The 24,610-nt window shown below is 36.4% G+C and overlaps 1 protein-coding gene across 1 annotated transcript in view; it reads right to left on the bottom strand.

The window, feature by feature from the left end:
* The window catches only part of Hs3st5 (heparan sulfate-glucosamine 3-sulfotransferase 5), a 266,478-nt gene that overhangs the window by 88,754 nt on the left and 153,114 nt on the right, over positions 1–24,610 (bottom strand). Inside the window, 1 exon segment of the mRNA XM_047559701.1 lies at positions 15,805–15,917. The gene's annotated coding sequence lies outside the window, so the exon portion shown is untranslated.

The raw sequence follows: 24,610 nt of genomic DNA, 5'->3' as shown, positions 1-24,610 counted from the left end.
ATCTCTTCCATTTCTTGTGATTCTACAAGGAACTGAAATCTTGCCTCTGACCCCAGCTATGGTTGGAAGCCTCCACATCTGCTGGACCACTACCAGTTGCTGCGTTTTACTTGTTTATTCACATATCCCTTTCTTACCCTGACAACCTTGGTAGCGATAACGTGGGTTCTATCATCTGGTTCAGACTTTCCTAGAATACTTATGGTTGGTAGATATCCTCCTGTATGTTGCATGCTGGTGGGGAAGTGTCATGTCCTGGTCTGAGTCCTACTTCTATATAGGTAACTGCATAATGTCCAGTAACTCCCTTTAAATAACATATTAAAATATTGACATTCCATTGGAATTCCATCATACTCTCAAATATTTTAACTGTTGTCTGTTTCTATATTTTCATTGATATACTCTTCTGTGTGACCCACCTATTGAAAAATACTGTCACCTCTGCATGGTAAGATCTGTCTGATGCTTACCTTCATTTTCATGTTAATGAGACAGATTCCCATCATACCATATTGGTAGAGAGATCAAATTTTTGCTCTGCTCCATCATTATCTTTTATCTTAATCTAGTTAACTCTTCCAAGTGTGGCAGGTAAGACAGATGTGTCAGTATGGCAAAACTATGAGGCTAGTTCAAATGTTAAGTAATTTACACCTCTGTTCTTCTATTTCAAGTTCCTGGTCCCTCTTTTCTTCTTCTTTTATCTTCGATCAGATCAAGGACTAATGTATTATCCAACCATAGACATTTTATTATCGGTACTTATAATAATCCTGCAGTTTGGGAAAAGTCAGACTCATTTTGCTGATGTGGACACTAGGATCCATTAAGATCAAGATTATTTTGGTCTCAGTTCTTTGGTGTTCAGGCCCTTCCACGTGGGCAACGATGAGCAGAAAGGAATTACCTAAGGGAATGGGGGACCAAGAGGTTCAGCAGGGTCTCAATAGGGAGCAGGGAAGATCCCAGAGAGTTTGCTTCTGAGCAGGTAGACAGAAACAAGGCAAATTCAGATGGTTTTGGGGTTGTAGTCTATTAAGGAATGGTGGAGTAGTGGAAGAAGATGGAGCTATCTGAGTATTAAAGGTCATGTCTGGAGTTGTTCATCTCTTGGCCAACTCTATTGAAATGTGACTAGAGAAATCTGTGATCAATTGTTGCTGTCTGCCCTGGGATGTGGTGGAGAGGAGTGGGGAGTGGAAACATGCTTATTTTCTGATCCTGTTCATCTTGGTTTCAGGCCAAAAGTTGGTACTCTTTATAAGTAAAAGGGAACCCCAAAGAGGAACATACTGGCAAATCTTGGATTGGATGTATTAAAACAATATCAATTGTGAATGTGACTTGCTTATTATATTTGACTAAAGCCCTCACAAGCTTACAAGACTGTACAACTCAGACCACCCTAGGTCACTACCTCTGAACTAGTCTCTTGCCAGTCTCCCTTTCCCTTATCCACTCCATCTGGTCTCCTTACTTGAGGAAGACACATAAGTTCTTGTCTCACATATTTATTGGGTCTTGTTTCCTTTTCCTGAGATGCACTTTGTCTGTGGGTAAACAGGCTTTGCTTCCTGCAACCTCTGTCAAATGTCAGCTGACAGGAAAAATCTCCCATGACTGCTATAAAGAACACAACTCCTCTCCTCCCATGCCCTTGGCACTGACTATCCTCTTGACTTTGCCTTCTCCTTCCTCCTGAGGAACAAATTTATGTTAATTATTTTGTAGCACAGTATATCTTATATTTAACACTGATGTGTTTATTATATATTGTATTTTATTATGATACTAAATTTTGATAATGACTACTTTATCTCATGACTTAATATTAAGTGCCTCTTTCTTCAACCCCTCCTCCAATTTTAAGTGGCTTGCAATGATTTGAATAGTAAGATATAAGTAAAAAGGAAAAAATAGGCTAATAAAGTGAAGCTTGTGGTAGACAAAACTATGAGTCTTCTGTTAATCAAACCAGAGAACTCTAGTCAAAACTTGGAGAAAAAAAAAAAAAGTAAAAGTGAATACAAGCACATTACTATTTAGTTCCACCAGGCCACTATTGCAAAATCTGAGTTTAAATCCAGGTCTTAGTAGATATATATACTAAGGGAAATTACCTAATTTCTCAGATTCTGTTTTTCCCTTTTTGTCAGTGGATATCATCATGGTGTCAACCTCCTAGTTCCGATGGAGATCAGAGGAGAACCAGGCCTGGCTCCCATGCTCAACCCTGAGAGGAGGGTCACGGCTGTGGGAGGTGGAAAGCAGGGCGAGGAGCGCTGTGCACAGCTCGGCCACAGTCCACACCACGAGCTCCTTAGGTCTGCCTTTGAAGCAACAAACCACTCTGTGGAGATGCAGAGTCAGTGAAAAGACCCATTCTATCATCCCCTCAAGTGACCTTATATATTTTTAAAAGGAAAATTCCCCAAACACTATCCTTTTCAAATCTCTTCTAAACACAAATGTCATGTGTTAAATGGGGCTCAGGCTTGGTGTGAGACGGGATGATAAACACACCAACATGTTTAGATGAGGTGAAGGTAGAGCTTTCACAGAGTTCCTATAACTCCCTAATTTGCTATGTTTGTGCCCTGGTGTTCCTACAGGAATTGCCTGTAGAAATGAATGAGCCAGTCTGGGAGGACAATACTGTAAATAACAGCTACCAGGGAAAAAATCCTGAGGAAAATTAATTTTCAGTGGAATGGAGCAGGGAAAACAGAACTGTGCTTCTCCTGCTTGTGATTTATAACATGTCCCCTCTTAACTCACAATAATGAATCACCGACTTTTCTTCCATGGAGTTTATTCCCTGGGTTTGACTCTGCATATATGGACACACAAGGACGGGGACTCTTCTCTTGCTTGAAGTTCCTCTATGCTATGCATCTGCATTCTGTTCTTTTCAATATTTGAAAAAAAAATCTTCAAAAAGAATTATTCCAAAGAGAACTTTTTTTCCCCACTCTGTTTCTGTTTTCTCAGAATTTTCAACTGAGGTGCACCAAAAGACAAGTTTCCAACAACTGGATTAGAGTATATTCATAAAGTATATTCATATTCTTTTAAAAATTAAATGAATTAATTTTTTCCTTTTCTGTTTCTTTTTTTTCCTCACAGTACCAGGGACCAAACCCAGAGGCACTCTATCACTGAGTTTCATTCCAGTCCTTATTAAAATTTTTTATTTTGAAACAGGATTTTACTAAGTTGCTATAGTTGGCCTCCAACTTGTAATCCTCCTGCCTCAGCCTCCTTAATTGCTGGGGTTGCAGGTTTGTGCCACCATGCCCAGCTCTTCATATTCTTTTAAAGAACACTTAAAGATAAATGTCTAGTGATAAAAATCCATTATGGTCAAAAGTGGTATGTATTTTGTAGCTGTGCTAAGTTGCAAGTATGCATTTTACCAGATAATAAATAATGCAAGTATCTTAATAATATGGTCATGTAATTGCTATTGAGTAATCATATTTACCTGGAATTACATCAACTCGTATTTGTGTTTCCACTTATTTTTTGTATCCTGTCTTGCTCAAAGTCAACCTAGTCTTAGAAAAGTTTCCAGAGATCTTGTTTCCAAATCCAGTGGTTACACTCTCAATGCCCAGCTTATTTTGTGTCTTGGCAGCATGTGGCACTACTATTCATTTCTTTCTTTTAAAACATGTTATTCTACTCTTCATCACGATAGCCTTGCTCGTCCCATTTTCCTACCACTCGTGGCTATTCCTTCTCAATGCCCTCTGAAGTTCCTCTTCTTCCCCTACACCTTAAACAGGTGTTTCCTCTGTTCTAGCTCTATCTTTTCTCACTCTCTGCTCTGCTTAAGTAACCTGCCTAGGTCCATTGCTGCTGCAATTACTGTTATTGACATCTTCAGCTAAGATTGCTCTTCTGAACTGGGAGCTACTTACATAATATGTTAGATTCTCTGCATTTAGATAAAAAGCGTACTTCAATCTTTCAGTGCCTCATTGGAATTCATCATTTTCCACTTCTGGCCTCTTCCTTCTGAATCCTTTCCTTCAATGACAATGGTGACTATTCATTCATTTTCCAAGTCAGGATCACAGGTATGATCTAGATCTCCATGGGTAATACTGCCTATCTGTCCTCTTCTCCCTAATCCCATTATGAGACCTGAATTCAGCTTGCTGTTTCCTTCTCTCTGACTTTCGACTCCAGCCTAACTGCCCTTCCTGCCTCCTCTTATTTCTATCTAATCTATCTTTCACCTTGCATCAACAGTGGTCTTTCTAATATGGAAATTAGAACAAAATACTCAAGTTTAAAAACATTCAGTGGCTTCCCAGAGCAGAATGGTAGTTGCCAGGGTTTAGGAATGGTGGTGAAGGAATTGAAGACGTTACTCAAAGAGTGCAAAGTTTCAGTTAAAATGTATAAGTTCAGGAGGTTCACAATGCAGCAAGGCGATGATGTTAATAATCATATATTGCACAATTGAAAATTGCTAAGAAAGTAGAAGATGAGATATCAACTGAAATTGTGCAATTAAGCACAAAAAACAAATATGAGGTGATAGATACGTTGATGGACTTGATTTAACTATTTCACAATGCACACAAGTGAATCATAAATATATACAAATTTTGCCAACTATACTTTAATTAAAAATTTAAAAACCATTTGACAATTTCTGATTAACTTAAAAATAAAGAACAAAGTCCAGTCTGTAAAGCCATCATGGACTAGTCTCTGCCTTTCTTGCATGACCTCCTGACACATATCCTTTGCTTTTCCCCATACAGGTCCTCCTGTCCCTGTACTTTCCTTACTCCTCTCTTATCTGGTTTAATCCTTTGCATCTGTCAGTTGAGTTGTCCCTTCCTCCAGGAAGCCTTCCTGAAGTGAGGTGCTTCTCCTGTGCTAACCTGTAGCAACTGAACCCTCCCTCCATGTCTGGTCCCACAACCCTCTACCTGCCTGTGGACCTTGAAGCCTCAACAGCTTCATGTGCCCAAGGACAGTGTCTGGGTTACTTGTGGTGGAATCTCTGTAACTTGCCTGGTACTTAGTATGCAGTAGGTGCCAAATAAATATTTTCTGGAAAACAAAAGGAAGAATAAATCTATTTGCAAAGTTCAATTTGACTTTAAAGAATATCTGCCTATCTGTAACTTATGAGTAGCAGAATCTTTACTGTCTTTAGACAAAAATTGGAAGAAAAGTCACCTTACAATTGAAGAACAAAAATGACATCACTCAAGGTTTGTTGACCACTTATTACATGCACCTTTATTTATTTGTTATTAGCATGAAAAGTGCTTCCACATGTTATGTCATTTGGTTTTCACAGTGATCTATAAGGCAGAGAATATTATTTTTGGAAAATATGGCTAAGCGAGATGAATAATTTGGCAGAATCAGGATTCTGTGCAATCCTCCAAATCCATAAAAAAAAATTTAACAAAATGGATAAATGTGTTCAACAGAAACCTATTGAAGAATGCATATTCACAATCTCTGTTCTATTCCAGTAAAAATAACCAGAATGTTAAAAAAAGAACCCATTTTGCATTTGGCTAGTTATTTCTACCAACATGGTAAATAAATATTCTGTATTACATGTAAATATATAATTGGGCAAAGCAAAAAATTTTCATGCTCTTCCACATCAGATACTGTACTTTCATTATTTGGCATAAAATGTGAGTGCTCATGTTCATTAATAGTCAACTCCAGATACAAATGCAAATAGAGAAATATAATGGAAACCAAATAGCAGATCCTTATCATTTGCCTTTTGTTGAAATCTGCCAATGTTCTTCACTATAAACAAGTACTGCATTACAGAATTCTAGGCCCAAGAGAAATCTAAATATTCAGTTCTCCCCAATTATTCTTTTTTATTAATTTTTTAATTTGTTCTAAAATTAGTTGTACATAACAGTATAATGTATTTATACATTTTGATAAATCAGACATAAATGGAGTGTAATTTTACATTTTTATGAATGTACATATTGTAGGATCACATTGGTCATGCAGTCATATATTATAATTTAAAAAAATTTTTTGTAGTTGTAGATGGACAGAATGCTTTTATTTTATTTGTTTATTTTTATGTGGTGCTAAGGATCGAACCCAGTGCCTCTCACATGCTAGGCAAGTGCTTTGCCACTGAGCTCTACAGCCCCAGCCCTCTTCCCAGTTATTATTAATCTTGAAGTCTAAAGGAAAATAATTAGTCACTATCAGGGATTACCAAGGCTTATGAAGACAGGTTGGCTGTATCTATGAAAGCTGAATCAACACGGATCCTATGACCTAGCCCTGGCACTCCTAGGAACAGTCCCAACAGAAATGCTTCATTTTCACCAAAAGATATGTATGATGATGCTCATAGAGGCATTAATTTTGCAATGACCCCATATTAGAATCCACCCAGTGATCATCAACAGTGGACTGGGTACATAAAATATGATGTATTTAAGTTACAGAGCATATGACGCATCATTGAGAACAAAGTGCAACATATACGACTGACTGTGTAGGTGAATCTCAAAATACTGTGCTGAGCAAAAGAAGCCATGACTTTATTTATACAAAATCCAAAGTACAGCCAGACCTAACCCGTGATGTTCTAAGTTGGGGGAGTGGTTATGAGGGCTGAGGGCAACAACTGGAAGGGGACAAGTGTGAGTGCTGGGATGCTTGTGGCTTGTTTTGTGATCCAGGTGCTGATCTCATACTTTGTGAAAATCGAGTGAGCTTCATACTTCTGATGTCTACATTTTCCTGTACAGTATATTTCAGTACAAATTTTACTCTTTCCCCCTACACACAAAAAAACTTTGGAAATCATCTTATCAGCCTAATACATCATCAAGAGAGTGTCTGGCACAATGGGAAAAATTTGTGGAATGTTTTGAATCTTAATTCTACTAAAACTAACATTTGCTCCACTCATATCAGCAAAAATAAATATCTCAATATTGAAAATGTTTGCTCAAGAAACAAATGTGTTTGATGAGAAAACAAAAAATAATTTTTTTTTGGCAAGCACTTTACTAAATTGGAAATGAAACATTGGAAAATGAACATCTTCAGTGTCACTGACTTTGCTTCTGAGCTCAATCTGCAGAAGATGCAGAATTTGGTAGAGTGGTATCACTTTTTAAAACACTACAGGGATAAAAATAAGTGTAACAGAAACAAAAAGGTGAATTTCTAAAATATTGCTGTGGATATGGCTCAACTCCACATGTAACAGACCTTCAAAACACATATGCTAAGCTGAGCATGGTGGCACACGCTTATAATCCCAGTGACTCAGGAGGCTGAGGCAGGAGGATTGCAAGTTCCAAGCCAGACTCAGCCACTTAGTGAGGTCCTAAGCAACTTAGTGGAACTCTGACTCAAAATAAAACATAAAAAAATGGGCTAGGGAGGTGGCATAGTGGTTAAGTGCCCTTGGGTTCAATCCCTGGTAACAACAACAACAACAACAACAACAAAAGCAAAACACAGCTGCTATGAACATGGTATATTAGAACTCTTTAGAGTTTGTCTATTAGTCTTTGTCACATGAAAGTACATTGAATATTTTTTTTACCTGGTTAAGTAGGAAATTATGCTTTCTTGCTCTTATAATAGACATACAATAAAGGATAATGTCTGAAAAATACTTTAGTTCTACTTAGTATTATTTTACAATATGCCTATAGATTATTGAATATTTATAAATGACTTATGAAATATCAAATCATTTAAGCTAATGGTGTTTCATTTTTAAAAAAACTGAAAAGACAGAAAATGAATTGATGATCTCCCTTCCCCCACTACATTTATAGAAAATATTAAAACAGAAATATTATTCCCTCTGGCAGTAACTATATTTTAAATTGGTGTCAGGAAAACCTTAGAAAATATTAGCTTTTAGGGGAAAACACTTCCAAATCACATTTTCTACTTTTAAGTAATATATTCTTACTATGACTCTAAAATCTGTCTAAACCACCATTAACATTTTAAAAGAAAGTTCTCCAGTTCTTACCAAACAGAAATAAATAATCCCTGACAACAGCATTAGAGAACATAAACATAAAATTACCTGTTATTAAAAACTGAGCACATTTTTCTTAAAGAAATATATTACTCAGCTGTAAAATAGTATGTTTGCCATTCGCACTAATGTTTCAACATTATGGTTCAATCTTCTAAAAAGCTGACATGGAAAATAATGGTGTAATAAACTAATTCATCATAATGTGCAAAAGAAACTGCTGGAATAAATTGTAATAACCTTTCAAAAACTAGCAGCTTTTAAAAGTATTAATTTCTACTCCAGATAATTGGAAAGGACACCTGGGTGGGTAGGCAATATTTTTTATGGGATTGCTCTGTCAGGAGCTCAGATTGTCTCTGGACTCAGCAATGATCATTTAGCACTAAATGACAGCAAATCTTGCAAATGGGTCTTCCTAGATGGTGTTTGCCATAAATTACCAAACTCAACTCCCCTCAAGGTCAGCCATATGAGAGGGCAGGTATCAAAGAGCCTTCGTGGAGACCTAGAGTGGTCCTCAGGTTTCTCATAAATGGACAATAGTTGTGTTGGCTGCCATAAAATCAACTTAATGGACTGACAACATAAATTACCATCAAACTTTGACAACATCCCTCCCTCGAAAACAGCTGAAGAATGCTTTTATATCAAAGCTGGAGAAAATGGATAACAATATGTTTTGTTCTATACTAGATCATAAATATTTTGAGCAATGCAAAGTGGGGAATGAATTAATATTAGAAGCCACAATATGTTTTACCTGATGCATTAAAATCAGCATCTAAGTAATACTAAAATGTCTCTTGCTTTCTGAAGTAACTGATAGTATATGTCATATACTAATGCAATTGTGTGTGTGTATGTGCGCGTGCGCGCATGTGTAGGGAAGAAGGTTGCATTTGCCTGGAAATCAATATTTTTAGTAAATGTACACAACTAAAAATAATAATGCTTGCTATCTGATTGTATTTTATCTGTAAAATCCCCTGAGCTCACAGTAAGAAAACAGATTCTTGAAATCTCACACTACCTTGGATAAATCACTAATTCACTTTCTCTAGGGCTCTGTTTTTCCATCTATACAAGTAAAATAATCACACAAAGACATTTTGAAGACAATTAAATTATTCTTGGGAGGAAGGTATTACAAAACCCTGAATTACTACGGAATCATATAATTAGATTTATAAAAAACAATCTACACTTAATCAATTCACTGTTTTTAAAAAGTCAATTTTGTAGAAAGTATAGCAGCTAAAGTAAGAAATTAGAAATTTAGTGGTGAAGGATGCATCATTGCTCTTGACTTTTCTTTACTCACTTATTATGCTGCTGTCCTGTAACTACAGGTATGATTACTAGTTATTATTACTATGGCTATATAAAGCTAAAATTCTTGTCTCCGTTTTGTAATAGTATTCACTTTCTCTTTAAACATAGGCACATGCTGTAGATTTTGTCAAGAGAAATCATGCATTGAATAAAAGTAAGATCTTTCATGAAGGCAAGAGCAGACTACGAGTGTGACATATAATGTTTCATGGGCTCTGTTTCATTGTAAGTGGAAAAGGTTCCTATTGTAGAATTTAAAATTGCCATGTTTTGTGTTTTCCCCTCCCATGTTGTGTCGTCGCCTTCTCCCTGTCTTTGTGCCATTTCTTACATCCGTTTCTTGCCTTCTGTTCCCATTGTTGCTTCTGTCCAGAACCTCATCACTTTATACCTGACTTATTGCAGCACTTTCTTTGCTCTGTTCTCTTTCCGCCAATCCATCCCGCCTAGTCCTGCCAAATTCATCTTTTTTAAAGCACTATTTTAATTATGCCACTCCCCTGCTCAAACTTTTTCAATGACTGCCCATCATTTGAAGACCAAAGGCCAGAGTCTTTAGATAGAATAAAAGGCTTTGGCCCCTCACCTCCTTTTCTGGTCATGTCTTCTCCAGTTTCCTGTTCAAACCTTCAGGACAATAAATGTATTTGTTGCCTCACAGCCTCCATCACAAATGGCGCCCTGGCCAGTACCCTCCATCTTTGTCCATCCAGAAGCTGTTCTCCTTCTGTGGGGCCTTTTTTGACTATTTCCATACATAGAACCTCCAGTCAGGAAGCTGGAGGACTCTTTTTTTGTTGTTGTTTGTTTGGTATTAAACAATTTATTTTGCTATTGTAATGTCACATAATTTTGTTTTGTTGTTCAGTGGCTACTCTGTCTTTTCTCCCTAATTAATACATTAAGCTCTTGGAGGGCAGGGCTTTGAATTCTCATTAATTGCCAGTGTCCCTATCACAGAGCGACGACAGCACTTGGCACTCGATTGTTAAATGAATAAATGCAAAGTGCCACTCTAGGCTTTTCGAAAGATTATGATGAAAACTATTCAGTTGTGTTTGTAATCAGCTGTATTTTAGAACAGCCATTTAGGTATGTGAGGCAGTTTCTTGAGTTTAATAGTTTTGCTTTCGCTAGTTGGTTCTTAGTGAAATTCTGGACTGTGATACACAAGCTGAGCATATGGGATTTATAATGTTAAATCTGACTGAGGCAAACTTGAACAGTGATAGAATAAGCAAACTACTGCACATTAATTGAACTAATACTAACTTTCTGAAAGCTCCTTGCTACCATAAATCTCATTAATTTCTAAATAAAACTAGAATCATTCCAAGAACAATTTAAGAGAATGACATAGTCTACAATTTTTATTTTATAACTCAGACATATATTTTAGCTTATAATGTCCTATAAGAGAAAGAACATGGGCTTTGGAACTCAAGAAGATCAGAGTCAACAACTCAGTTACTCCCTACCAGGTGTGCTATCTTGCATCAGGAACTCAGTATCTTTGAACTTTAAATTTCTTGTAAAGCAAATGGGAATAGTATTAACATCTAATTCATTAGAAAAACCTGAGATGAATGAACCCTTTTGAACTGTTTATTAGGATGATGGATTTAAATCCCTTAGGGCACCTAGCCCAGTACCTGGCACATTAATAAATGGCAGTTATTATTACTCTTTTGATTTTGAGAATGTTTCTTTTTCTCTCATTACCTCCTGGCTTCCCTAAAAGTAAAACATATGAGCATCAGAGTTTAAATAGATCTGGGTTTGAATTGTGGCTCTACCATTTATCAACTTACTAATCTATTTATTAACCTATCCAAGCTTCAGTTTCCTCAGTTATATGGGAAAATAACAAAATGTTGCAGAAATGCTTTAAAGACTAAGAAAAATCTGTTGTAACTGGTCTAGCATAGAAAAAGCACTCCATGGATAGCAGATATTATAATTCCTGGCTGTTTTATTAGAAAGATACAACCCTGCTATGTGTTGATAAATACATGCTCATGAATACTAAAAGAGTAAAAGAGGTAGGAAATTTTTTTCTCTATTAAGTTTCACAACCCTTCAGAAAAATTTAATATTATAAAAGTGATTCTTGTAAATAATACTTGCATAGTGACTTGCAGTTACAAAATACCTTTATAACTGAGAACCAGACCCCCAAATGTGTTCCATCTTAGCCATTGGTGGCTCTATTCCTACAGTCATTATCTTTGCATCCCACTCTACCATCAAGATGCTTAATAATTAACAATAATGATAAACTGCAAATTCTAAGGAGGCTATTAAAAAACTCAAATATATTATTATCATAGGCCTATATTTTTAGAAATACTTGACAGTTGAAATTGGCCAGATGAAATTGAACAATTGATCACAGATCCTGCATCTCAGCAGTAGATCTTGGAAACAGAGGCCTCCTCTGGGTCAGCTTTGACAAAAGTCACACAAAAGTGGTTTCTTAATTTCTATTTGATTCCTAGAATACTGTTCTAATTTTCCTGTTCTCATTCGGGTTAAAAGTCAGTTTTAAAAAATCTGGTAGGTGGTGTCTCAAAGTTATGTAAACACAAGCATCTGAAGAAACATGGGTAACTTTCTTAAATCTAAATCAGTGCACTGCGATATGCTGAGATTAATGACTTGTTATCTAAACTCAGTAGGAATGCAATTAAGTGCTAAGAAACAGAAAGCACCTCACAGTTTCATAGACAGAGCTGTTTTTACTATCATAATAACTGAAGCATGTGCTTAATAACTCATCAAATACATTTACTTCCCTTCAATATCTACAAGGTCAAAGTCAGACATCAGCCACAACTTAAAGTGCCATTCATCCTTTTGAAAAACTGTTTAAGAGACTATCAAGAAGCAGTAGGCTGGGTCCTGCTGAGGCTCCTCGGGTGTTTCAGGGACTTTGAGGAGCACATGTGTAATTTTCAAACCATGTACTTAAGTGTGGTATTACTCTTAATGTTCCCAATGAGCAGCTGGCTATACAACCATTCCTCACCCAAGCACAATAGTCCTGATTCCCAATGGCTGTTCTACGTAGAGTTCTTGGTTTAGTGATGATGGGTCATTATAGCTAGATTTTAAAACATAAAATCCCATATTATAAGGGTAAATGCCACTTGGTATCTGAGAATGAAATAGCATTGATATAGACGATTGGGGCAACCTTTTCTAAATCTGCTCCCAGAATCCTTACAGAGGCATGGCTTTTCTATCTCTTTGGTCTTCCTTTATTCTTTCCACCTCCTTCCCATCACCTTCTAGGAATTTCAAACTATTCGCGAACTTCTTAACTATTTCACTATTTCTATTTACTAAACTCATAATTGTAATTTATGTTTACAGCATCTCTGATCATTTCAAAGTCATTTTACCAATAAAATATTTTGCTCTTCATTGTAATGTCATGTGAGATGAGGAAATTGAGGCATGAGGAGGTCATATGATATGCCTGAGGTCACTTGAAGTTTGAGTTATATATAATACCTGCTTCATGACTCTGGATCAAGGTTCCCTTTACCCTCATAACCCTCATATCATCTGCTTGGTCTTTGGATTAGGCTTCTGCTGGAAATCCTTTATCACCAGCTATCTGATTTTTAAATATGTTGAACTCTGAATTCTAGCACCATTATTAGTAAATGGGGATACCAATACCTAATTCATAGATACATTTTGAGGATTAAATGAAATGCTGTATGTAAAGTAAAAAATCTAAAATAAGATTAAGTGTTCAAAAATGTGAGCTTCTTCAGTTCCCACCCTTGGCAATTCTTCAGTTACTTGTGGTTCTGTTAGGTCTACTGAGAATCTCAGAAGTTACTCTAAAATTCTGCAGTGGGTAGGGGAGTCAGAGTATACCTAATATATCAATAGGAAAGCCAAATTTATCTTAGCCAAAGATTTGTCAAGTATCTACTACCTCCCAACACAGATCCAAGTGTTGCAGATGCACAAAGAAATGGCAGCCAAGGAATGCTGCAAGAGAAAACAAAACCTGATGACTTTCTAAACAATGAAGAGATTCCAAGAGGGGAAAATCTGCCTTTGCACAGAGCCCCTTGTAAATTCTCCAAAACAATTTCAAAGAGAATTTAACAATTTTAAATCTATCTCATATCAATTTTATAATTTATTCTTAAATGACATATTCCACCAAGTCTCCAGGTAAGAACATCAATGTTCATAGCTGCTCAGTTCACAATAGACAGACTGTGGAACCAACCTAGATGCCCTTCAATTGATGAATAGATAAAGAAACTGTGGTATATATATATATATATATATATATATATATATATATATATGTACACAATGGAATATTACTCAGTCGTAAAGAATAATAAAATTATGGCATTTGCAGGCAAATGGATGAAATTGGAGTGAGAATTGCTAAGTGAGATAAGCCAATCTCAAAAAACTAAAGGACGAATGATCTCACTGATAAGCGGATGATGACACATAATGGGGGGTGGGAGAGAAGCAAGAATGGAGGAAGGAGGGACTGTATAGAGGGAAAGGAGGGGTGGGAGGAGTGGGGGGGAAGAAAAAATAACAGAATGAATCAAACACCATTACCCTATGTAAATGTATGATTACACAAATGGTATGCCTCTACTTCATATACAACCAGAGAAATAAGTTGTACCCCATTTGTTTACAATTTAAAAAAAAAGAAAGGGGATGGGAATAGGAAAGACAGTAGAATAAATTGGACATAACTTTCCTATGTTCATATATGAATATACCACCAGTGAAACTCCATGTCATGTACAGCTGCAAGAATGGGATCCTAATTAGAATAAGTTATACTTATGTATGTATAATATGTCAAAATACACTCTACTGTCATGTATATCTGAAAAGAACAAATAAAATTTTAAAAATTGTCAAAAAAAAAAAAAGAATATGACATTTTATCCAACCCACACTATTACATGGGGTGAAAGAGGGAGGGTGGAGGATTACTTTTACATTGAACCTAGGAATGAGAGGTTAAAACCATAAGGTACTTCTGCTGTTTCTATTGCTTGATAGACGAGATTATAAAATAACCCAGGGCAGAAAGAGCCATCAGCAGTTTCTTCTCTCTTTTCCTTCAGTGCTTCAGAAGAGAAATACTTTAGTTGAATTTTAGCCTCTAAATCACCCCCACCCCCAACATAATTATCATTCCACCTCACTTGGACTAAGCCATTAAAAAATTTACTTATAGTCAACTAAAAACATTTCAAATTCAAAGTGTCCTGTAAAAGGTCAAACCTAGTGAATTATCAGCATAATTTACTTTAAAACTCGAAATAAGGGAGAATAAACTTCATTGTTATCAGTAACAAATAGTCATTGCACACCAACACACAAGCCAATGTTCAGAAGCACCAAAGCCTAAGGTTTAAGGCTGATACGTGGTCCTGATTCTGCCTCCTATGGTGCTTTTAGGCAGTGACCTGATTTTGCAGGACCACTGTTTCCTGTCTGGAGATAGAGATCATATCATCTACATCTAGCAAATATTGAGAAAACTGAGATTACTATAATTGTTTTTAAGTGTCCTTATCTATCAACCCAATCTTCACAAAAACCCAATGAGATGAATAGTACTGTTATCCTCATTTTGGAGATTAGAAGATTATGGCATAGAAAGTTTTAACAAAAAACTTTGCCAGGGTCACACAACTGGTAAGCGGCTGAGCAGACAGTTCAAGCTCAGGCAGGTTGGCTCCAGAGTGTGTGTTCTCTGAATCTCTCACCTATGTTGACTCACTCCAACCATCAGAGCTTAGTCTATGCCTGTTTCCTCTTCCCTTGAAAATGGATATGCAACTGTTTACTACTGTTTACTTCTGGAATAAACAGAAGGAAACAGTTGTTACACTGAGGTCATAGGATGCATACAGAGATAAAAAACCAATACATGGTAGAAGTTGTCAATGCTGGAAGAGAGGAAAAACACAAGTTCTATAGAAGTTTCGAAGAAGGGAAATAATGGGTGTAAGGGAAATAAGCAAGATTCTATAATATGGAACTTGACTTTGACCTTCGAGGGTCAACAGAACTAAAATCAGCAAAGAGGAGTTGGGAAAGTTATTTTAGATAATGGGGACAGCAAAGACAGGATTTCTGCATTCAGGAAGTAAGAATCAGTTTCAGTGAGGGGGAAAATTTCCATATGGAAGCATTGACACTAGAGAGCAGGAAAAGATTTAAAATCATTTTGTAGAATGCTTCGAAGTCCAAGAGGAGGGAAGACCTGCTGGAGACCCACTGGGGACTTCAGCGTGTTGTGTGTACATGTGTGTGGGTGGTTCCAAGGGCTGATCAGACAGGTGCACAGGCTGGGTGGAAGTAGGGGAACTAGATAGTGGATTGCTGAAGCATGTGGATGTCTTCCATACACATACCTACATTCAGACACTTCTCGTTATTCCAGCAGCGATTATCTGGTTGGTGGATATTCCATGGCCTCTCCTCACTTCCTGGCTGTCCTTTTGGATTGCTTCTTGTATATTAGCACCTGAAAGCAAAGTGATTTTCCAAATTAGCCTTTTTGTTTTCCCTTAGTTGCTGTAGTTAAATGTTTGATGTGGAAAGAAGCCTATCATAGATGATAAGAACATTTTTCATGGTACTTCCAGTCCCTTTATTAGACAATTGCTGATGAAGAGCACAGGTCACACTGGAACTTACCCCTAAAATATATAATTGTTAATTTTCCTGATCAAGAATGGACTTGTCAATTGGGAGCTATGCACACGTACTTTCAGAGAATGTTCTTACAGCAGAACTTCATTTATTTGACTGCTGAGGTTTTTAGATGAGAGTGGTTAAATGTGTCCTTTAAGATGCTATGTATTATGTATCTCCAGACTGACCTTTTTATAGATGTAGAGGATTATCCATATCAATCATCGTATGCTGGATACTATTTGAATACATTAAGCAATTGCTAGTTCTTTCTAAGTTAAATACAGACCATCCAGAAGACCTGAGTCATTCTCTGACTGCAGAGTTCATGTTTGAACTTAAAACTAAAGCACTATATTAGAGGGACAGAAAACAAGAAGGATATGCAAAACAATAGAATAGATTGCAATGCCAAGCTTTATTTTTTAACAGTAATATTTTAGAAATATTTCAGGCTACTATGAAGAGTATATATGACAGCTAAATAGATTATAGAAACCTAATACATCATCATCACTAATATATATTCAATCACAGTAGACACAAAGATTATTTCAGTCTAAAATGGTCAAGTAATCCATCTTAAGTCCATGGGATACAAATGTGTTTGTGGTACAGAAAAATACACACATACAACTTTTTTGAGACTAGAAAAGATCTAAAAATATTGTATGCTTGGTTAATAGCCAGCAACTGAATCTATTTTATCTGTTCTCAGATTAACATATTTGCATAAATTATTTACAATTCTTTTACTTTAGTCCTTGTTCATGCTTCATCTCAAAACTCAGTATTACTCAGGGTTCTAGAGAAATCAGAGTGAAAAATAGTGTATCCAGTCATTTCAGGACATGACTCTAGTCAACTGTGCCCAATTATTAGCCAGAAAACTGGCTCCACTGCTTGTGGCAATCTCCTGGTATACTCACAGCCCAGCTGACCTCAATACAAAACCACAGCAAACAAGCCTCTATTACTCTGCTTCTCATTCTGTTTGATACAGTAGAATGGTTTTCAAAGACCCTAAATAAACAGAAATATTGTAATTGTGAATAATTAAAATGCTAAACTTAGGAGGATACTCAGCATTCATTACACATAGAGTTCAAACCCCTAAGGGTGGTAGTACCTTCAATTAGTTCAGCTTTTACAACAGAAGATAAAGGTGACAATTGGTAATCTCAGGTACTTAGTTCAAGTAACAAAATTAGCTAATTTGCCTTCAAGTTGCCTTCTCTCCGAAGCAGGGCCTCCGCTCTCTATTAGATTCTTAACATTGGTACTAACTCCAGAATATAAGAAAGCAGCATATAACAGAAAAATACACTTCCTTCAAAACTGTGAGTTGATGTACTTCAGCTTAATTAACTATTCTAATTGAGTACTTTGAAGTAGAAGGTAAGATATAGTAGTAAATGATTTAAAAGAAATCCCTTTTTAATATATTTTGTAAAATGTTATCAACACACTTGTTCACTTAATTTAAAACATTTTGTAAGAGTCAGAGCTTATGCTAAGTGATAACATTGCAACTAGAAGATTCAAAAAACTATACACAAATACATAGTTTGGGGTACATATATCCACATTTCATAAAAAGAAGATTTTTGGAGTTACTCTTCATTATTCTTCAATTGTGTTTTTAATTGAATCACAAAATTATTTATTTATTTGCAGTGCTGGGGATTGAAACCAGGGTCTTAGTGCTTACAAGGCAAGCACTCTACCAACTGAGTTATACCACCAGTCCCAACTCAGGGTCTTTTTTATAAAGTACTTAGCTTTTATTTTTATAAACGAAACCTGTTCGGTTTTGCAGCACTAAATGGTATTTTAGTAGTTGAGATTTTTCTTACATGCTTGTAGACTAAAATACATGCTAAATTGGAAGTAGATCTGCAAATACTAAACACAGTTTTGGATCTAAAAGACTATAGTAAAACAGATTTCTTTGATTTTATTCAATATCAAATTGAGAACTATGACCTGAGACAGGGTATCTTTTACCAGCTGCCACTTCAGGGAGACACATTTAGTCTTTCATTTAAGTAGAAAAAAGAACTCATTAGAAATGTGGTACAAGTGATTTCAGAAAGAGAAATCTCAAGTTACCAATTCCACTTTTAATGATTTGTTGCCTGAGCCCTGTATTTAATTAAAATGGTTATTTCAAATGCTTATATTTAATTTAAACATAATTGCCTAAAGTTCAATGTTATTGCTTCATCCATTTTGAAATTTATTGATTTATAAAATAGTTTGAAAGTGCTGTAAAATTAATATCATAACATATTAGGATTATTTGCATCTTTTGTTGGATTTAGCGGTGGACTCAGTGAGCTGTTTACATTAGGTATCACTACAGGGTCTCTGGCATGGCTGATATATAATAGAATCAAATATTGACATGTCCTTGACATTTCCTTTGCACTTAGGATATATACTTTGACTTTCCAGGTAATAATAGTCTATTGCTAAGGATATGATTGTTTAAATTTTAAAGGGATCTAAGTTTTAGAAATTAATTTTGACCTTAGTACATTTAAGAGTAACTGCTGGTTTCAGCAAATGACTCATAAATGTTCAAGAATCAGTGTAATAGAAGATCTTGTGAGTCAGACCAATAAGTGAACCAGAAGTGTTTTCAAGGACAAGTTGTGACTTTAGCTTGTATTTAAAAACACAGTATGGTCTGTATACATAGGAAAAAAAAGGGTAGGTAGTAAGGCACAACTTTTCCTAGTCTGTAAAATCTGAGGCTATTCCAATAGCCATTCAGAGAGAGTTTCCTGGTGTACTGAACTACAATCCTTAATGGATGTAGTAGGCAAAGCTTCTTAGCTATGCACTTTTCTCTACTTATGGTGATTGGTATCATTTTTTAGGTACAAAATACTACTAGGTCCTGAGATGAATGCCTAATGAGGTGGTATTAGGCCTGTGTTACAGATGAATGAAGGGAAACCTTCAGATGCTGAGATACTTTTCCAGTCTTACCTGATTAGTAAGTGATGGAGGAAGGATTCAAAGCCTCAGTCCTAGCTCTGCACCTTACTGTACCTGGCTCCCATCTCAAAGGACTGGGGAAGGCATTCTATGTTGTGAGTTGTTTATAAACACCCCCATCTCCTTCTCCCCACTATCATCATATCAACTGCATCATAAGAACTGCATGTTCTTCCATGCAGTAATAATGTGAGCTATTGAAAGGTAAAAGCAACATATTTGGCTTGACCATTAGTAATGAGATTCTGTTGCTTCAACCTGTTTCCTCTCATTCCAGTATATGCAGAATTTTAATAGTTTATTAAAACCTGGGCTTTGTAGTCTACAGTGAACCTTGAAGTTTGGGGGAATTTGTTCCCATGATTCTCTGTCATTAGCTCAAACCTTTGTACAATCTCCACCCTCACCAATATCCCATGAGGTATTTTACTGGAGATCGGGCTGTAAAATCAGTCAGCTTACATAAGTAAAATGCTGTGGAATACTTCTTTGGTTTTCAAACTAGTACTAATCTGTCACACTCCTGGATACCTCTAAGTCATACTGAATCTCATTCTCCTCAATTATCATCTGTTTCTGTTTCTTCAGACATTCTCTCTGGTTCCCATTCAAGAGCTAGACCCAGGTGAATCTCTGCAAAGAATGTGGGTAACAAATACAAATATCCCTCCCCTTCAGATAAGACAGCATCATGATCAAAGCTAATTATCTATTGATTTTTACTTTACAATTTGAACTATCCACCATTATATTAACTCTGTATATCTTCAGAAGATCAAAAGGATGGGAACTATCACAAAGCAATCATAAAGGAGAGGGGCCATTTGAGGAACAAGAAGAGGTACACGCCTGCACACATCTGGTTTGTTAATCTTACTAAGGCCTTTGAATGCCACCTGCCCTCCCTTTTTTTCTGGTTAACATTGTCCCTTAGGCTAAAAGCTTTAAAAATTATTTGGGGTGGGATGGGTAAAAAACTTCTTGAGAAACTAGTTTGAGATTTTAATTCTGTATTTCATCTGCCAGACACTGAAATGCAGTTAGCTGTAGCAAGTGTTCCTAATAGATAAGGGAATTGTCGCTTCACATATAATTACATTGAGTCTGACGGTGGACATAGCTAACCATCTCATCGTCACACCATTAGAAGTGCCAGGAAGTCTAAAAAGAACCCGTTTTGAGGAGAGTCAGGGCTACTTTTATTTTACATCAAACCAGGGTTATCATGGAAAAAAACTGATAATTCTTTTGGGAAAACGATTTTTGGAATATAAAAAAAAAAATAAAGGGAATAAAGGGTAAATGAAACTGACTGTTGTGACTGGCAGGAAGTTCAGGCATTTTGTGTCTTTTTTTGTTTCCTTTGGAATGTTAAACAGGTTGGGTTCTTTTTAAAAGAAAACATTTTATTCAGAACATTCTCCCATGAAAGCCCTCTTTGACAAAGTGTCAGTTTTTGATATATTAGTACATGTCTGCCTCCATTTTATATTCAAAAAAAGGCAAGTAATGTTTTAACAACTTTTGACAAGCATGGGGATGCTTAAACTTCCACAGAACTGACTCTTCCCATGTAATGCTGTAGTCTTATGTTTCCTATTCTGTACCACTTCAAGGCAAGCCATGACATTTTAAATTATGCCAAATTATGGTTGAAAAAGTACAAACAAATCAAAAAATAATTAGAACAGGAAAAGTCAGCTCATCAATAAAATACTTTTAAGCATATAATTCTGAAATCCATTGGGAAAGAGAACTATAGGTTACAGCCCTAAGTGAAAATGATAAATGAGGAACAGGATATAAGGTGAAGAAATTTCAAATCAGCTACCCAAGGAGTCTCAAAAAATTCAGCCACCTCTTACTTAGATTCACCTAAATTTCAAAATCGAATCCTTTGTTTACTGGTACTGCAGCCTCTCTCTACTAGAAACCCCACTTGGATTCCCACAGGCACCTCAAGACAACACTCAGAGAACCTCTCCAGCGACCCTATACTGCCACTCCTCCTGTGTCCCCGATTGCAATGCTACAGAATGGAGGTTGCTCTCAAGTTTCTTCTGTTCACTCTCTACCTTGTCCTTGTTCATCCATTCATCCAGAACCAAGTCCTATTCCTTGAATGTTCAACTACTTCTCCTGGGCCCAGATCACTGACCCATTCAGGCAGACTAATTTCTCCTCCTTGGTCTCACTTGGATGTATCACCATCAGAAGATTCCTCTGACAGTTTTATCTCTGAGTCCTTTCTCTAGATCCTTAGTACACTGTTCTTGCCAATCAGAGTCCCTGTCACACCCTGATGTGATTGCATATTTACTTGCCTGAACAGACTTAAGTTCTTGAGGGCTAAGCCCTATCTTTCTTGTTCACTGGTGAATCTCTACTGCTTAGACTAGTTCTTGGACTACTTCAGATGCTCTCAGAGACTTTGTTAAAAAAGATTAATGAGGGCTGGGGCACAGCTCAGTGGTAGAGTACTTGACTAGCATTCACGAAGCTCTGGGTTCCATCCCCAGCACACACACACACACACACACACACACACACACACAAACGTGTGTGTGTGCGCGCGCGCGCGCGGAGAGAGAGAGAGAGAGAGAGAGAGAGAGAGAGAGAGAGAGAGAGAGAGAGACTACTGAATCACTTGGGTGAAAAGTTCATGTATGAGAGAAGCCTTTAATCTTTTTTTCTTTTTGGGTGATAATACAACCTTTTAAATTTAAGCACATTTAAAAATAATTTGAGTTGGCACGTGTTAATGCTCCCATTTGTCTATTTCATTTAACTGGAACAAGTTTCATATATTAGTCTAAGAGCTTTCTTAAACTACCTCTCTATAAAGAAGAGCTCGAGATAGACAATATAAACATTGAGCATGAAGGATGTAAAGTTCTAGAATGCTGTGCTTGGATTTGAGTTTGAGACGGTGTCAAGGACGGATTGAACAGGGGCAGGAAGGATTTATGGAGACCAATGTATAACACCTGAAGTCACTGAGGCCTTGGTGTATATTGTCATGCCATTATAACTGGGGAAATTTTAGGGGAAGGCTGTGATTGGAAAAGAGAGAATATGAAACCAGTACCCATTAGTGGGTCAGAGAAATGGAGCTAGAGAATAGAGCATCCTATGAATATTTTTATTACATAATGAAGGCTATAATAATCAATATGCTCTGGAAAGGGCCTTAAATCTAATGAAGCAGTTATGCATAACTAAATTACGACTATGACAAATTCAGGGAATTGGTTCAGGGTTCTTTGCATCCAAAATTCAAGTAAGTAATCAAAGTGAAATTACATCAGCTCCCCCTCAGACCACCTCTGAAATACAGGAGGCATTTATTAAGAAAACCCAAAATAACATCATGACATAACTGCTTCCATATTTCACGAATGCCTCTGGCTAAGGAGGAGGCTGGTTGGAGCCAGGCAGGGGAGGCTATGTGAGGAGAAGGACAGGAAGAAAGTGAAGAAGCTCCTTGCAAGGAGATAAGTAGAGCTCTTATTTTAAAAATTGCCTCAGCAGTACTTTTCTTAAGTCAAGATTAAAAATACGATGAGCTTACAGAATGCTATTCTCCACAGCAAAAGTAATATAAAAACGATTTTTATTCCCACATAAATTACTTAACACAGCTGCTCCTCGTTTTCCAGATTAGTGCTGGCACGGATGGGCCATTCTCTATAAAAGAGATTCGTTTTTGGTATTTTTCAGTCTTCAGCTTTCAGTATTTCTTTGTTTCTTAAAAGAACTCTTATCTCAAAATATATTTAAATACTTCACCAGGAACACACATGGAGTTGTTTGCACTGGCTCTCTTCTAGGCTTCCTGGGGCAATCATGTGGACAGTAGCAGAAAACAATCACAATGATGAATAAATTATAGTACAGAGTACATTGTTTCCATTGAAGAAAGGCATTTGTTTCATGGAACTGTATTTTTGTCTCAAAAACAGTTCTTCCCATCCCCCTACACCTGTCCAAAATACTTCTTTATTGCCATTCTCATTTCAAAAGAATGCTTCCAACTGATTTTGAGGAATGTGAGTTCTCCACAGTCTTTTTTGCAATATGCTTTTTATCAGATCATCAGAAACAATGTGAAGACACCTGTCGCAATAATTTCAAATGTCTATCATCTACCAAATCATACATAAATGATCCATGGTTGCAATGTGGTCCTTGAATGAAGGACTTTTTCAAGAAAAACAAATGCTGTCGAAAATATAAATGGATGCCTTGTAAGAAAAAGCCACTTGTATCATTTGCAGAAACTTACAGTTTTTATTTTTATCTTTAATCAGAACCAAGAGAACATTTTTGAAAGAACTAATCTTGCTTTTCATTCACACAGAGAGTGATTTGTACATGCACGCCTACTCACAGGTATAGACATCATTCAACTAAACTTCACAGGGCTGAGGTTTGAAATGGAGTCAGATTGGCAGCAAATCATTTATTGAATGCTACTCAAGGTAAATGATAAAAAGCTTCCATCCTCTCACCCCATGCCACCCCCAAACAAGAAAAGGTATAATTTTTGAACATATATAGTTTGTTTTCAAAGCACTGAGAAAGACTCTGGATTATAAATCTATTTTTATATCTTATATACCAATTCTTTTCTGTGGTATTAACTTATATGCTAGTCACTCCCAAGAATGGTAGGCTCCCCAGGTGATTCTATTGTGCAGCCAGAGTTGAGAATTCTAAAACCTTCTGTACTGGGATTTAGTGATCACTTCCCTACCCATTTCCCATTCTCAGTTATCGGACAGCCTCATTTCCTTCACAACCTTGGTCCTTTCTCCAAGATCAAAACTTATGTTTTATTTCCCTATTCTATCCTTAGAACTGTAATGCAATCCTACTGTAGTATGAATGGGAACTATCAGACATTTTGACATCCAGGTTTAAGGAAACAAGAATGTATCAAAATAAGGTTCATGTTATTTATAAGAATACTATTGGAACTAGCTAGCTATGGAACAATGTATTCTCATATCCAGGCATTCCTTTTGAATTCCCTTTATTTCAGACTTAAACATAGGTTAACATAATGACATAGCATTGTGATCATTCGGGTATTCAGAAAGGTGTGATTTTTATGTGTGTGCAATATTCAAGTAGGGCTTAAATGGACCCAATCACCTTGCTGCTACTAATGTATGTAAAGCATTATATTCTGTGATAGTATGACTAAGATTAGCAATATCCAAGCTTCAAAGAACGATAAAGAGCATTCTTAAATGGGCTTTTTGTCTAAACTACTGTGACACATGGTAGTTTTCTTTGTCAGTACTTTATTGGCTTCAAAAGAATAAAAACACTGAGGTCCTTACTCTGAAATCTATTTCTAGAATTTATCTTACTACAAAAGACTTAGTCCTATGAGCCCTAGTTATAGAAGAATTTATTTTTGTAAGTTTGCTACTTTAAAAGGTGTATTTATTTAGCACTTTAAGTTTGTAAATGTGCATTAGATCTGTGAAATTTTACTTTTTTCATGAG

Source organism: Sciurus carolinensis, chromosome 7 (assembly GCF_902686445.1).
Source record: "Sciurus carolinensis chromosome 7, mSciCar1.2, whole genome shotgun sequence".
Classification (NCBI taxonomy): Eukaryota; Metazoa; Chordata; class Mammalia; order Rodentia; family Sciuridae; genus Sciurus; species Sciurus carolinensis.
Note: the sequence above shows the minus strand (reverse complement) of the source record. Positions and strands in the feature narration are given on the sequence as shown.